At 37.4% G+C, this 14,971-nt stretch overlaps 1 long non-coding RNA gene across 1 annotated transcript; it reads left to right on the forward strand.

The window, feature by feature from the left end:
- The first annotated feature begins 1,566 nt into the window (after positions 1-1,566).
- Positions 1,567-8,607, forward strand: LOC306800619. Its single transcript, XR_013773879.1, has 3 exons — positions 1,567-1,723; positions 2,379-2,539; positions 8,398-8,607. It is a non-coding gene; the product is annotated as an uncharacterized lncRNA (long non-coding RNA).
- Positions 8,608-14,971: the final 6,364 nt, after the last annotated feature.

Below are 14,971 nucleotides of genomic sequence, written 5' to 3' on the forward strand. Positions count from 1 at the left end.
TCTGTCAATTTTCTGTGTGTGAGTAAAGCTTTTCTTCTGCTGGAATGTCTTTCTTCTTCAAATTAAATTAAAACAACAATCATATAAAATATTCTAGTTCCAAAAATTATAGTATATATTTTATGGAAAAAAAAATGAATTTGGTTTTAGTTCTTTGTAAAACATATAAAAATGACATTGTTCAGTCCTATGGCATTCAGGTCTTTCTTAAATCCCCAGCTCCTATATTTACACAAGACCAAGACCCTTGCCTTTGAATGAAAAGAAATTAATGAATTTTTAACCATAAATGTCTATAAGAAATACCAAGATTACTTAAAGTAAGGGAAAAAAACCCCACCCTATAAACTTTTTCTTTTATGTTAAAGATAGTGCATGATTTAAAGCCAATCTCATGGATTTTGAAGATACAATTTATTTTATTTTACTTTTTGGGTATGGTGTAACTGAGCTTTTTTATTACAGCTGTAAGTAATGAGGCAATAAACATTTACAATATATGGCATGAATGAAGTCAGCAAGTAGTCAATGTCTTAAAAAGTCCTAAATCAGGTGCACATCCCACTGATTTTACTGGAATTGCTCTTGTAACAGAGTTTGTCAGCTTTGGTGTATTGTTTACAATGATGTTTGGAGGACCATTATAAATATGCATAAGAGCTAAATTAAACCTACCTCTATTAAAGAGCTTGTATATGAGAGGATGCTGAAGGTGAGGTTTGGAACAGGAGTGCAAGAGTCAGAAAATGTTCATTGGAATCTTGCTGGCTGGATTACCTATGGTGAATCATCAAAATCAGATGACCTGTGATTTTTAAGAACACATTGTTCAGTTTGGTGAAAGGAATCAATGCTGCATTTATTTATTGCTGACAGAGCAGAAATTGCTGAATTTTTAAGAGCTCTAATGACCAAGTAGATTTTGAAAAAAGTTTGTTCAAATATTGAATAGAAAAGTGGTCTGTACCTTGAAGCAGCTACGACAGGAGGTGGCTGACAGAGATAGAAAACTGGGTAAGAACGAATGAGCATGGGCTTGCAAAAAACCCCAAAAATTCTTATATGTGAGCCAGTGCTATACTTTAGAAGCATTTTTAAGACATCTATGAAATAAAATATTGGGATAGTTTTGCAGATATTTACTGATACTTCTTTTTAAAGCAAAATAGTGAAATGATGAAAATTCACATCATTATTTGATTGAAGGCACTTGTCAGAAAATTGTCAAGTTTCTGGCAGTGAATAAGAGATGTGAAAGATAACTAGCAGAGAAGAAACTGTCACATTCTACTGCATATTTAAGAAGACAAAATTTTTTACTTAGGCTAGTGATCTGAACTTTTAAAAGCTACTTGATTATATCCAAAGATTTGCTATTCAGAGTCTGGATTTTCATCCCTTTAAGAAGAGCATGAGTTTAGGAGTGAACACTGTAAAAATAGGCATATCCATGAAATTCTGCCCCAGACTGCAAATAATTAAAAGGTTTGATTTACCAGTGAGAGACACACTGAGCATACAGCTCCTAAACTCACTGACTGACCTCTGTCCTTTTACAGAGCTGCCTCCAGGGAACTGCTCTCCCAGTGTGAAAAATCTGCTACATGGATTACACAGTTAAAGTCCAATGTTTGCTTTTGAGCAAGAATGGGAAAACTGAGTGGAAGAATCTTGTGTTTGTGTGAAAGAAACTTTACATTTGTCTAAAGGCCTTAGAGATCAGGTACATAATTCTAACCCTCTTTTTCACAAGCATAAGCCAATATACTTTAAAAGTATGGATCAAATATACTGTATAATAAGAGCTAGTCCATTCTATTTTTTTTTTTTTTTTAATAAATAGAGGCAATGCTTCTTACTTACATGAAAGGCTATTATGAAGTTTAAGTGTTGAGCACTTTGAGGTTTATTTCTTGTGGAATGAACATTTTCTTAGATTTGATTTTCTATTTTGCTACCAGGTATTATATATATATGACTGCCAGGAACAGGCAAGGGGTCATGAGAGACAAAAAGACAAAAGAAAAGATAATACTAGGGTTCTGTCCTTTAAAATTCTGGGCAAAGGAGGAAGAAACCCATAGTCATATAATTGCACAGTATGTGACAATGTTTTAACTTTTAACAAGGTGCATTGAAAGACTTTTGAATAGGGGAAGATTTTAAGGAGGCAATACAAGATTTCTCTTGATTTTTGTCTGTATGCCAACTATACTTATTCCAGCACTCTTGATTGTGGTAAGATTTGTTGTTGCTGTTTTCTGTGCATGTGGATTAATTGCTTCTCCTAAACTGAATAAAAGTCAAGCTGGTGATGGGTTATTTTTATTATTATTTATCATCAGTGATTTTGGTTTTTTTTTTAATTTTTTTGTAAGTCACCAGGGATGCAGCAAAGTGTCCAGGTCACTGGACCCAGTGTTGTAACAACAAACCTTGTAATTGATCCTGGTAGAATGGAAGGATGAGCCCAGAGGTTCAGAGGAAACACACAGACACCCTTGGCAACATCCACAAGCTGAAAGCTGACCTGGAAACAGTAAGATGTGGTAGATCTGTAACAGCTTTTCTATAAGCTACATCTTGAAACTAACCATATGCATGAGGAGAGAGCACAAGTACAGAAACATTAAAACAGAAAAGAAATTAAAAGTCATAAAAAGCACTAACAATTATAGTAAAATAAGGACAATAGAGTAGAATGGACTTGCTTTATTTAACTTTTTAAACTGCTTTTCTTTGGCTTATGTGAAAGTTTATCTTCCTTTGATATATATCATTTTCAGACACAGCAATGATATAATTAGTCTTGAACTCAAGACCAATACCAGCTCAGTATAAAAATCAAAACAAACCCTGCTCTGCTTGCCACCCCCCCTGCCACCCCACAAACCACTATAACAATCTGGCATCTCATATGGCAAATCCTTATGGTTAGTGCACCAGCTCCTTAACTCTGAAGTCTAGAGCTAAAATCTTTTCTTATGACCCCAGTAAAAATGAATTTGGTGATCTACTGCATGTTGTAAAAGTGCAGCATTATCTTCAGTTTCTACTGGCTAAAAGCTCCATCAGGGAAAGGCTTTTTTCTTTCTATTTTCTATCTGAAAGTCCTTGAACCAAATACAGGTAGTGTATAAATAAGTGTAACCCACTGACCCTCTGTGCCACACAGTGTCCTATATTTTTGAGCTTTGCTGTGCTGAAAGGAAGGAATTACATTCCCAGAGGTATAAGCAGGAAGATTGCTGCCTCTTTTTTCTTTTTTTTCTTTTGTCCTTCATATGATAGCATGGCATTGGCTTTCAAAGGATCCTCCTTCATGTTACCTTTGTGTAATCTCATGCATAGTCTAATTATTGACTATCCCCAGTGGTAATTTGGCCAGTAGCTGAGCTGTCTGTACTGCAGTGCAGCTGGATCTGCAGCACAGGTAGGTATACCTGAGCCAGATTTCAAGTGGTTAAGATTTCAGCAGGGACATACAGTCATAAACCCAGAAATTTTACTTCAGTCTTTGTAAGCCATGAATAATTATTATGACAACAAAGCCTGATGTCTCTACCATTGTACCGTTGCCTAATTCCAATGTAATGCTATCCTGAGTTTATCCAGCAAGCTGCAAGAAGATTTTTGACTCTCAAAGCAGGGACATTGTAAAGTAAGATGTACCCTATATTGTGTTTGTAGTATCTGGTGATGAGGGACTTCAAAGGTGAAATCTTGCTTCAGTTTGGTAGGAGGTGCTCTATGCCCAAGGTCAAAATGATCTCTTCTCCCCACCTTGTTTGAGGGCAGCCAATTTATAGCTGCCAGCCTGGACAAGCTGTTCTTTTGCTGAGTAAAGCTCTGAGACCTTAATCTAATGTATGATATTTACTAGTTGCAAGTTTTTAATGCCTGTATTTTTCAGACACTTGAAAAATAGAGTGAAAAGCACTTAGTTGAACACATTGCCAAATGATAGTTGCTCTCAGTTTGGATCAACGCCCTATTTACAGTTGTCATGATCTTCATTGTGGAGGCTGTGTAAATAGACTGACCTTACAGCACACCTGGAAAGCCAAGAAACTGCTTTTGCCAAACTGTTTTGCCATCCAGTCAGGATGGTTAAGTTATACAGCCAGGTAAATGGTTATGTCAGCTGTTGTCATAATTTATTTGGCTGACTGTGCTTGTTAGGGCAGTCCTTTGGGGACTTTCCTTTGGAGCTGGCAACCTCTGTGTCAAAAACAACCAGTACTGAACAGAGCCACTACCAAGGGAAAAAGTAGTCTCAAGACATTAAAGTCTCATATCTTTGAGATGTAGCTTGTATGGTTAGGGCTAGACTTGTCATAAGCTATGAGATGGATGCTTGGTCAGTTATTCCTCTAGAAAGGTGGGATTTCCAGGGTGTATTTTTCTCCTCTGTGGAGTAATTTACAATGCAGGGCTCTGCACTATCAAGCTGGTGATTCAGGAGAAGCAATACAGAAAGTACTTTCCCATCAGTCATTCCTTACAGACATCCCCTGTAGTGTATGCATGCTGGCCTTTTTAGGAGGTAAATGCCATTAACCTTTCTTTTTTTAGTTTGGATTCCAAGAGGTTTTTTTATTGAAATTCATTTCGCACTTGCAACATACTCTCCTTTTGGACTGTAAATTCTGTGCAGTGTGCAGATCACTCCATCTTCTTCTCCTGGTTGCTCACTGCTGCAGAGCCAGAGCTTTGCAGCCAGCAGCTACTGCAGTGTTTTTCCTCCAAGGGCTCTGATGGAAAAAGCCATCAGTGAGGCTTGCTAGAGAGGAGCAGGAATTCCTCCTTGAAGGAGAAATGAGAATCCTGGTGATTCTCCTGGGCACAATGTCAGGTAAAATGCCTCTGCCTGCTGCTCCTGAAGTGGGAAGTGTGTGGTAGGCTCCAGGCTGAGTCTAGGGTTTAAATGCCAGCCCCTGTCTTTTCTACTTACTTTAATACTACAGAGACAGCTGCTATTTGGCCCCTGGTCTGGATGTGCTTTCTTGCCAGCAGTGAACTATGTGAATAAACGTGCTTCTGTTTTAAATAGCGTGAAAAGCCTGGTTGGATATCTATTTAACCCTTGTGTCCTGAGTCACCACTTCCAGTTCACTGTTAAGTGAAAAAGGAGGAAAAAAATGTTATAATGGCTACAGATAAAACTGGAAGAAGAGGGTTTGATAGAAATCCGAACTCCATTTGTCTCTGTAAGCACTTTGTAACAATTTTATGTGGAGAAGTATTATGCAAAAGACTACCAAAATTGCCAATGTGTCTACAGAGTCAAAATGACTCTCATACTGGAAATTTAGTAGAAGGGAAATTTAACAGAAATCAATTTCAGTATATTGATGATTGGATACTCAGTTTCTCTCTCACTGAATTCAATTCTAAAGACTCAGTGGCCATGAGCTGGACAAGACTGAACTTGAAGTTTAAAAATCACACTAATAAATATACAGAAATTATAATATATATAGCACATACGAAACTGAAATGAATCTGGTAGAATCTCAGGGAGGTTATTGCCAACCTTTGTACCAGGGACTATCCTGGCTCTTTAATATTTTTAGTTGTTACTTTTCACACTGCTTTTTCCTGGCAGAGTAGTAAGCTTCCCATAGAAAACACTAGCATCTGTGACTTCATGGGGTAAATTGTCATTTACCTCTCACAAGGGAAACCTTGAAGCTCTTCCTGGCTTTATCTCCTGAAGTGAGCAGAAGAACTTTTAAGAGTGGCTCTTTTTGCAGTGTTTCACCCAATCCTTTTGCCTATGACAGCAGGGAGTGGAATTCACTACTGTAAAGAGTTTTTTCCAATTCCTTGCTCCTGCAAGGCTTATGACCTTACATTAAGTGTAAGAGAGACATCCCTGAAGGCACACTAAATCCTCTCTTTGCCAAATAAAACCAGGCTTTCAACCTGTTTGGCTAACTCAACAAACCCAGCCTTCCTCTTAGTATCATACTTCTTCCAGACATTGATTCCATAAGTCAGAAGAAGTCTCCTGCATCTAGATTAATTATGTTAATAGCTGGAGCATTTACTTCCCCCATCAAATCATGTGACCTTCCTCTGAAAAATTCTGCAGAGTTGGACTGTGTGGGTGAGAAGAAGAAACTGATGATAATTTTCTTTCGATTTCCTACAAAATCCTCTGCCCCTGAGTTCTGTTAGTTCCTTGCTTCCTGTTCCCTGAAGGAATTGTGTTTTGATTGTATCTATTTTTATGTCCCTTCTGCAATTTTCCTTTAGTGTTTTCTCTGCCTACCACACTTAACTACTTAGAGGCATTGATATAAAAGCAGCTACCTGTGTCTGCATCTTCAGGTAACTAGCTGTGGGCAATTCTTTAGCTAATAGGCTTGCTGCTCCCTCTCAAGACATTTTGTCTCAGCCATGTCTGAAGTTTCTTTACATCTGAAAACGACCAGCTGTAGCTGTGTGGCACCACAGGGGGCTGTCTCCAGTGTGTGAGGTCCAAGTACCCATTGAGCAGCTCCTACACTCCTTCTACAAGTAGCAGGACCATGAAGACCCTGTATATTCCCTGGCCTTCCTGTCCCCAAGGACACAAGAAAAACTTATTCCTTTTGGAAAGATCTTTTTACCAATCACAAGAGAGAATGATAATTCTCTAAACCATGAGAGGTCATTGGTTTTGTAAGTTGTCTGAGCCAGTTTCTTGTCAAGCCTCCAGAGATTTCCTTCTGCTCATTGAACCTTGAATTGTTCTACAGTGTTGATGTGACTTGCAATTTCTGGGTTCTGAGTAGATTGACTGAGATTGCTTGTAAATACATACTTATCACTGAATTCTCTATTAATAATAAATAACAATACTGAAATTATAATAATTGAGAGTGAACTTGACTTAGCATTTGAGTGATTTCACTGTTTTTTGGGAATGTTAAGAATGGGAGTTAATTTAAATTGTATGTATTATTCAGGGCATGTCTTAAGCATCTGATGGCATCATTAATATACGTATAGAGGGCAGTTTTGGAGACACATGTTTGATAGATATGGTTTTGGAGTGTGCAACAAGTAATGATTCTTTCTTTTGTGAAGTTTTAATTAAGTTATTAAAATTTCATCCTTTAAAACATGAAAAAAATATATTTTCTTATGCATCAATTTATTTTAAATATAATGCTTATTTTTAAATTTGTGTAAAAGATACAGTGGCTTGCCTTGTGGATCCTACCAGACGCTGTGTTGATATGGTAAACAGGAGAGTCATGTTTTTATTTTCAGGAGCTAAATAAATTAATGAAGAGTTAGATGCCATTTCAAGGGATAATTCTATGCTTTTCCTCTCTCTGACTCCAGTACTGCTGTGGCCAAGCTCATATATGTCCTATGATAGGAAAGTTATATCAGCTCCCAGCAAAGGTGTAGACCCTGAAGTTGTTGGTACTTGTACTTAATCCACTGAACAGCTAAACTCTGTCTGGGGCTGACCTGGACAAAGGAGCTCAAATCAATTAATGGTAAGAGACTTCTCTCACCCTGTTATTGAGTGTACTGTGTAAAGATGCAATATATGTTGTCTTTCCAGCAAGTTCAGACCCCTGGAGGGCTTTTAGCATTATACTTAGAGCGTAAAGGAAAGATAAAATGGACCTGATGCACAAAATGCAAACTGTGGTTTCTCTCACTGCCACCTGGGATTTTCCAGACAGGCAGCTAGCTGCTGATGTTGAGCAAGCTCCCTGCATTAACAGAGCTTTCTTTCCTGGTGACTCATGGGAAGGGTTTTGGTTGAGTGGTTTGATTTGCATGGCTTCTCATTTGTTTTGTTTTGCATTCTGGACTTCAGTTTATTTAAAGTCTCCAAAGTGATGCTCATTGGAGTTGCCAAGTTTCACTTGGTTTTGCATTGAAAGTGATGGTATTCTGGCAATTTTTCGGATTAGTAAAAGGATTAATGTCTCAGCATACTCATCAGTGTTAGAGGCAGGTGCTTCATACTGTTACAAAGCTACAAAGACTATTTTTTCCACTGCCCAATACCAAAAGGCTTCTGTTTCTAGACATGATAGGTGCTATGACATTAAGTGTTAATCCTGGAGTATGGTTCAATATGGAAAAGTTATTTCTGATAGTCTGTAGGCCTTTCCAAAGTGCACAAGCTTTTATCTCTCCTTCTGAGGTTTTTAAACTGGGATTTAGAGTATTAAGGGAAACCTGTTTTGTAGTGAGCAGTGTATGACATGCAACACCAATAATATTTCTCAGCTTTCACAATTTCTTGCTACAAGAATGTGCCTGTGACATGTGTGGTCTTTCATTGCACAGATATGTGCTCTGGCAAGACATAAAGCTTTTACCAAAACTGCGTGAAATAATTTGCCTGATACGATTGTGGTTTTTCCACTCGTGTTACAGAGCTATCTTAAACTCAAATTTGTGAAAATATTACTTATTCTCCATCTCTGAAGCAGGGAAGCTGAACAGCAGGAACTTCTGCAGAGGTTCCTCCTGACTCAGCCATTTTCAGTGGAGTTTTCTCATGGAGAAGCTTTCCATGAGATCCTTACCGAATTTGATTGTGCTGGGAAACAAACTTTCAGAACAGTGAAAACCAGAACAGCTTTGAAGCAAGTATTATAAGGATGGAAATATTTATCTCCTCTCCTTGTGACTTCTGCATTTCTACCAGGTCTACTTGTATGGAGCATTGATGGCAAAAACCTTTAATAAAAATGAATAATCATCTACAAATATTTTGCATTTATTCTTTTACGTGGAATGGTCCTCACAAAATCGTGTCTTAGTCTGTTGTCTAGCACTGAACCAGAAGTAATGTCCAGTAATCTGTGAGAAAAATTGGAGTTGGAGATGCTTGTTTCATAAGTTTTTACTTCCTATGCTTTCTGTTGGTCCCATTATGTTGAGACCAAAGGTTGTAAGAATGCATTTCGGAAACCAGAAAAAAAAAAAGAAAAATGGTTTTCTCAGCTCAAAGTCCATTAAATTTCTCTGTCTCCTGTAAAATGATATATTATAGCACTTAAGAGTCTTGTACAATATGGAGTTTTTAATCTTCCTATGGCAAAGAAATTGAAAATATTTGTGTAAGGCCTTACCTTTAAAGATAGAAAGATAGGAGATTGACATCTTGGAAACAACACAGACAACAGATAAAATTCAATTGTCATAAGTGAATCATCACACTGTAGAACTGGATTATAAGTGCATTTCACTGCATTGATAATTTCTGAAAGTGTTATTGGTTTGGTTAAGATCCCCTCCATAACACACACACATAAAACAGGATTTTGTGAGCAGCTGGGAGGTTTGCAAACCATGTTTTTTGTAACACATACCCTTTTCATACCATGTCAGAATACACAATTCTGTGCTCTTTTCCCCTGCAGACACCAGGTGGGTGTCTGATGGCCTCTCTCCATTAAGCAATGGGTGAGTGGATGTGTGCAGGGCTGCACAACTCTTATGGGAAATTTGTGTTTAATATAATTACAGCTACTAAAAGCTGATCCCAAGTAGCAAATGTATTTCAGATTTGGCTTTTAAAAAGTACAAATTCAGAGGTGTTTTGTATACTCACAATGAGCAGTCATTGTCTAATGAAAATTTACACTGAGTGTTACTTGGTACACAGTCTGATGAATATTTCAGTGAGGTCTACAGTCAAATATCTTACAACACTTTCCATGACCCAATATGCAAATCAGCTGTGGGATGTTAGAGGGCTGTTGGGGCTTACTCTACATAGATTTAGACTGTTTTAACAAAGGTTATTTATTAAACATTATCGACATTAGTTTTTTCACCACTTTCAAAATTCAGGAGGGGATTTTATCTTCTTTAGGGAAACAGCTAAGTAGTAGGTCGGGAACCATGACTGTGAAGAGGCCACTCCAGGGAAGGGAAAGGTTAAGTTCAGTTCTAACCAGTACAATAAAAAGGCTGGGAGGCTGCTGTCATTTGTGAATAAAGAACTTTTTCTGAGTTATTATTACATGTTGAACCATTTAATATGTCTCATTTGTTCATTGACATAAACATAGGGGATTTTTACCACTGTATATTTGAGGGAGTTTAATTGGAGACTATTGAAAGAATTATAATTTACATTAAATAGAAAAGTCTGTAAGCTTATTCCATGTTAAAAAATGTCATGTAAAATAATCAAATATTGCCAAAGTTGGCAATATTTGTTAAATAGTTTAAAAAGTTTGGCATCTTTGTGAAATCACTAAATTAATTTAGCACATTAAGTAATTTCAGCAATTGCCACTATAAAAAATGGATTCAGATTGTTGGACCATATTTTGTCCTGCTAGGTACTTTGTGAAATTCCTGATGGAAACAGGAAATATGTTAGATTAAAATTCACCAAACCACACTGCAAACCTAAAAAGAATTTAAAGACTTAGGCTTCCTCAAACAGAAGCTTATATTCCCAGAAGGTCAGGATTTATATAGAAACATGCAAGTTTGTCAGTTAAGAAGAGTTTGGGCCATTTTTCCCCTTCCTCCCTCAAATATATTGCTGAACCCTCACAGCAACAGGGAAAACCCCATTGACTTAAAATAGCACAGTGGACAAACTAAGTGGCCATGCCAAATGCAGACACACACACACACACATATAAATATAAAATATTGCTTACTTAAGTCTTTTGCCCTGTGAGAATCTCGAGTTGCCCATCCCTGTGACAGTGGACTGCGATCATGGGGTACCCCAGCTGCAGTGTGTTGTCTCATGCAGTTTGTGTGTATGGGCTGAAAATAGCTTGAAACATCTCTTCTTTGCAAAGAAAAGAGTAACTAATGAAGTTTGAGTGCTCTTTTCATCTGAAGGGCTGTCTCTGCTCTGCAGGGCCATGAGCTGTGGCTGGGTGCTCTTAGAGAGCACAGGAGTCAGCATGTTTCCTCTGCAAGAGCTGAGAATTGCAGAGGAACACTTTGGTCCAGTGAAGCAGTATCATTTTACATTGGTAGAAAATTGCCACCTCTCTTTCTTTCAGATGCATCATTTTAGTGCTGACCTCTGCTCAAAATGAAGTGTGGTAAACCTATAATTAGGAGAACATCAGGTGACTTATACAAAAAAAAAAGGAGAGTTGCAGGGGTCATTTGCAGTGTTTTCTGTTAGACTACTGTTGTAAGTCTCCTGGAATTTCTGTTTTATTCTGCCTTCCTGCTCATCTCTTCATCTTTTGGAGTTAAAGTCTTGGAGTTCAAAGTCATAGGTTCATTTTGACCTTCAGTTTTAACTAAGAAAAAATAAAAGTGAGTTCCTAGTCCTAAAAGCTGCAGAGATTAGCTGAAAGTGAGTTCTCTTGTGGCCTCAGGAATAAGAAAACTCATATTCTTAAAATATTTGGGAACAGCACTGCTATTCCAAATGAGAAGCCACCAGATGCCTGTATCAATATACTCCTGAATTAGGCAGAAAGCCTGTGCTCAAAATATAACAATTTTATAATAGTATTAAATATGCTTCCTCTCGTTGAGACCGTGTCCTTTTCTGTGTAAAGAATTTCTAACAGGTTATTTTCATACTGATTTCATACTGATTTTTGTAGCCAAAAAGGAAAATTAATAGCAGGTAAAGACCTTATTTTGATTATGCTAAGGACAAAGGATTCCCTAACTAAAGACCTTGGCAATTTTCTAGTAACACCAGTAATTCCTTCCAAATATTAGCAACTGTTTATGAAATCTAGAACTTGAAAGTCCTTACTTTTTTGAAAAAAGGTGACTCTGTCATCATTATTATTGATTTCTATGTACATTTGAGTCTTGGAAATATGGTCACATGTGAGTACATCTAAATGTATTAATTATCAAATCATGCATGTTACCCATTTAAGGTCTTTTATATAATATATAGGGCATGCAAATTGGTGTCTGGATATATAATAATTCTACAAGGGACAGTCTCGACAGCCACATGGCAGCATAATTAATACAATTTTCTTTGAAAATTCTGTAGTAGAGCCTTGTAACATCTGTTTGAACTGAAGTGTCTCTTTCACAAGGAGTTGCAAAAATTATTCCCAAACCCATAGCCTAAGGAAAAGACCTCTATAATGAGGAGCCCATTTAGGTGAGCAGAAAATGCTGTGGTCAGAGGACAGAGTTGGAGAAGCTCTGTCTCATGATACTGCTGGCTTGGCTGGAGCAATGAGCTAGCATGAGTGAGGAGCTGATTCCAAACTGATTTAGATAAAGAAAAGGTAAAGACTCTGGAGCACAAAGAAACTATGACTGTGGGGCAAATAACACTATTCTATCAGTGGTTCTAGGAATGAGATCCTAATTTGGGATAGATGTTACTTTTGCAATGACCTTGCTCTGTTTTTTTGTTTGGCTTTTTTTTTTTTTTTCTTTTCCTATATAATATTTTATGGTTAGCATCAAACAGCTCTCAAACACAAATCTTTCTGTAGTGTGGCTTCCAGGAAATGGACTGGAAACCATTGCAAACGATATGGTATTCAACATTTTCACAAGTGGTTTAGTTATTTTTGTCTGGTTTCACAAGTAAATCAGGCTGCCAGGGTTGACAATACCCACAATACAAGCCACTCTCTGTAATAAGCAGGATCTCTCAGAGGAAATCTGAAGTGTGGTGAATGCCAAGAAGAGAATAAGCCAGTGGATTTAGCTCTCTGTTCAGCTCAATGGCCAATCACTGCAGTGATACGAGTGAGGTGAGTGAGGTGTGACTTAAATCAGCTCTCTCCTCCTGTATCAATTCACAGCATTATGCATGTTACACCTCATGCCTTGACTACCTTGCAGGTTTTGTGGAGAAGGCAGACATCTCCACATCTTGGTAGGAACTGGGCTGTGGGAGATGCTGTGTCATGGAGGGAAGTGGGAGATGGAGACAGAGGCAGGAGAGACACTTTAAGAGGTAAACCATATTTATTTTTCCTAGGAACTGTAAGTAGGGCTTGCCTATTGTTTGTTCCTCTCATTGGTTGATTAAGTTTTGTTAGGTTTCTTTCCTCCATAGCTTAATAAAGTTGTGAAGAAACAAATCTCATTAAATTTCAAGGATAAACATTTAGACAATTTATTTTCAAATGCTTTTTTTGTAATAAAAACGTAATTGATAACAGATATTAGATATTATTAGAGGGTTGGAGCATCTCTTATGAGGAAAGGCTAAGAGAACTGGTAATGTTGAGCCTGATGACCTTTCAGTACCTAAATGCATGAAAGCTGAAGAATGTCCTTTTATGAGGTCATGCGGTAATGGAAAAGGGGGAAGAATAGCTTTAAACTGAAAGAGGGTATGTTTAGACTGGATATTAGGAAGAAATTCTTTACTGTGGGGGTAGTGGAACAGGTTGCCCAGAGTAGATGCCCATCCCTGGAGGTGTTCCAGGCCAGCTGGGTGGGGCTTTGAGCAGCCTGGTCTAGTGGAAGGCACAGTGTTGGAACTAAATGATCTTAACATCCCTTCCCACTGAAGCCATTTCGATATTAGGAGAAGCGGAGGGTAATTTTCAACTTATCTTCTCTGTATCTTTTCTCATTTTATAGTTCTCCAATATGCAACTTTTCTTCAGTTTATTAATGCTGTTATTTGTTGTTTGGTTGTTTTTTTTTTTTTGTTTTTTTTTTTTTGTTTTTTTGTTTTTTGTTTTTTGTTTTTGTTGTTGTTTTTGTTTTTTTTGTTTGGAGTGTTTTTCTCCCTCTATCAGTTTGTCCTGAATGAAAGCCAAAACTGGATCCTCTGAGATTACATAACCAGATGGTGCTATGTTTGGCATATTTAATTCCTGTGATACCAAAGCTGATCCCACGCTACTCTTAGTAATTCATCAGTTTCAGATATTAACCATGTTCTTTAGAAATCCTGAGTGAATACCTCTCTGTCCTTGTAATTTGCTATTGCTCATTTATCAATATGATCTAAAAGCTTTCCTACCAATGCTATAGTTAGAGGCACTTTTAGGACTTTCATCTGTTAATAAGGACTCTGTATGAAAACACTCTTTCTTGTAGTATTAATTTCATGTAGAAAAAAACCCCAAAAAACAAAAAACAAGCTAAAAACAAACACAAACAAACAAGCCTAAAAGATCCCCTTTGTTTCTTCTAGGGTTACAGCACCAAAGGAGATCCCTGTCTTTTTGTTTTCTCATTGGGGAGCCTGTAGGCTCTGTACTCTTCAAGTCTCTGTCAAAAAGTTTCAAATGCTTTCATTTTTGAATAGACACAAATGATGAATGTAACATGTTAGTGTAGAAAACATGGTCCAGTGTACAGGATATATCACAAAAACTCCATGCTAATTTCCTGTGTGCAATACATGGAACTTATTAAGAGTGTCTTTATGGTTAATTCTTCTTTAAGTGAATTTCTGAAAATTCTGGCAGCATGTGAGCCCTTGCCTATAATGCTCACACACCAATGAAAGACTGAAATAAAATGCAATCACAGAGCTTTGAGTGGGCTGTCTTGCAAAAATCCCCTTTCAGTACATGGTAAGAATATTTACAAGGAAGCCTGGGAGATAGGAACTTGTGAACTGCGAATTTGAACTGTACTGACTTTGGGTACACAAACCTAGGACAGGATGATGTTAATAGAAAGTTTGAAATTAATAGCATTTAAAAAAAACTTGTGACATGAGTGAAAATGTTGGAAAAAGCCTTGTAGGACACAAATAATATAGACATGGGTAGAGAGGAGAGCTAAACATTAGCATCATGAGGTTTTTTAAAAAATTATTTAGTTATTGCTCAGGAATGCTGATGCTAAGACGTCATGTCACCATTTTTCTACTGGCTGCATCAGCAAGGCATTTGGACACTTACAATGAAAGTGTTTCAACATATTTCTTCAGTTAGAATCTTCTTTTTATTCCAGTCAGGGCAGAATAAAACTCATCTGAAAAATCCAAGAGGGGGACAGAAATGCTGACACTTCAAATGCCTGGTTCAAAAAATCTGATGCCCATGCTACTTTT

The sequence above is a fragment of the Erithacus rubecula genome, assembly GCF_903797595.1.
Source record: "Erithacus rubecula genome assembly, chromosome: 3".
Lineage (NCBI taxonomy): Eukaryota > Metazoa > Chordata > Aves > Passeriformes > Muscicapidae > Erithacus > Erithacus rubecula.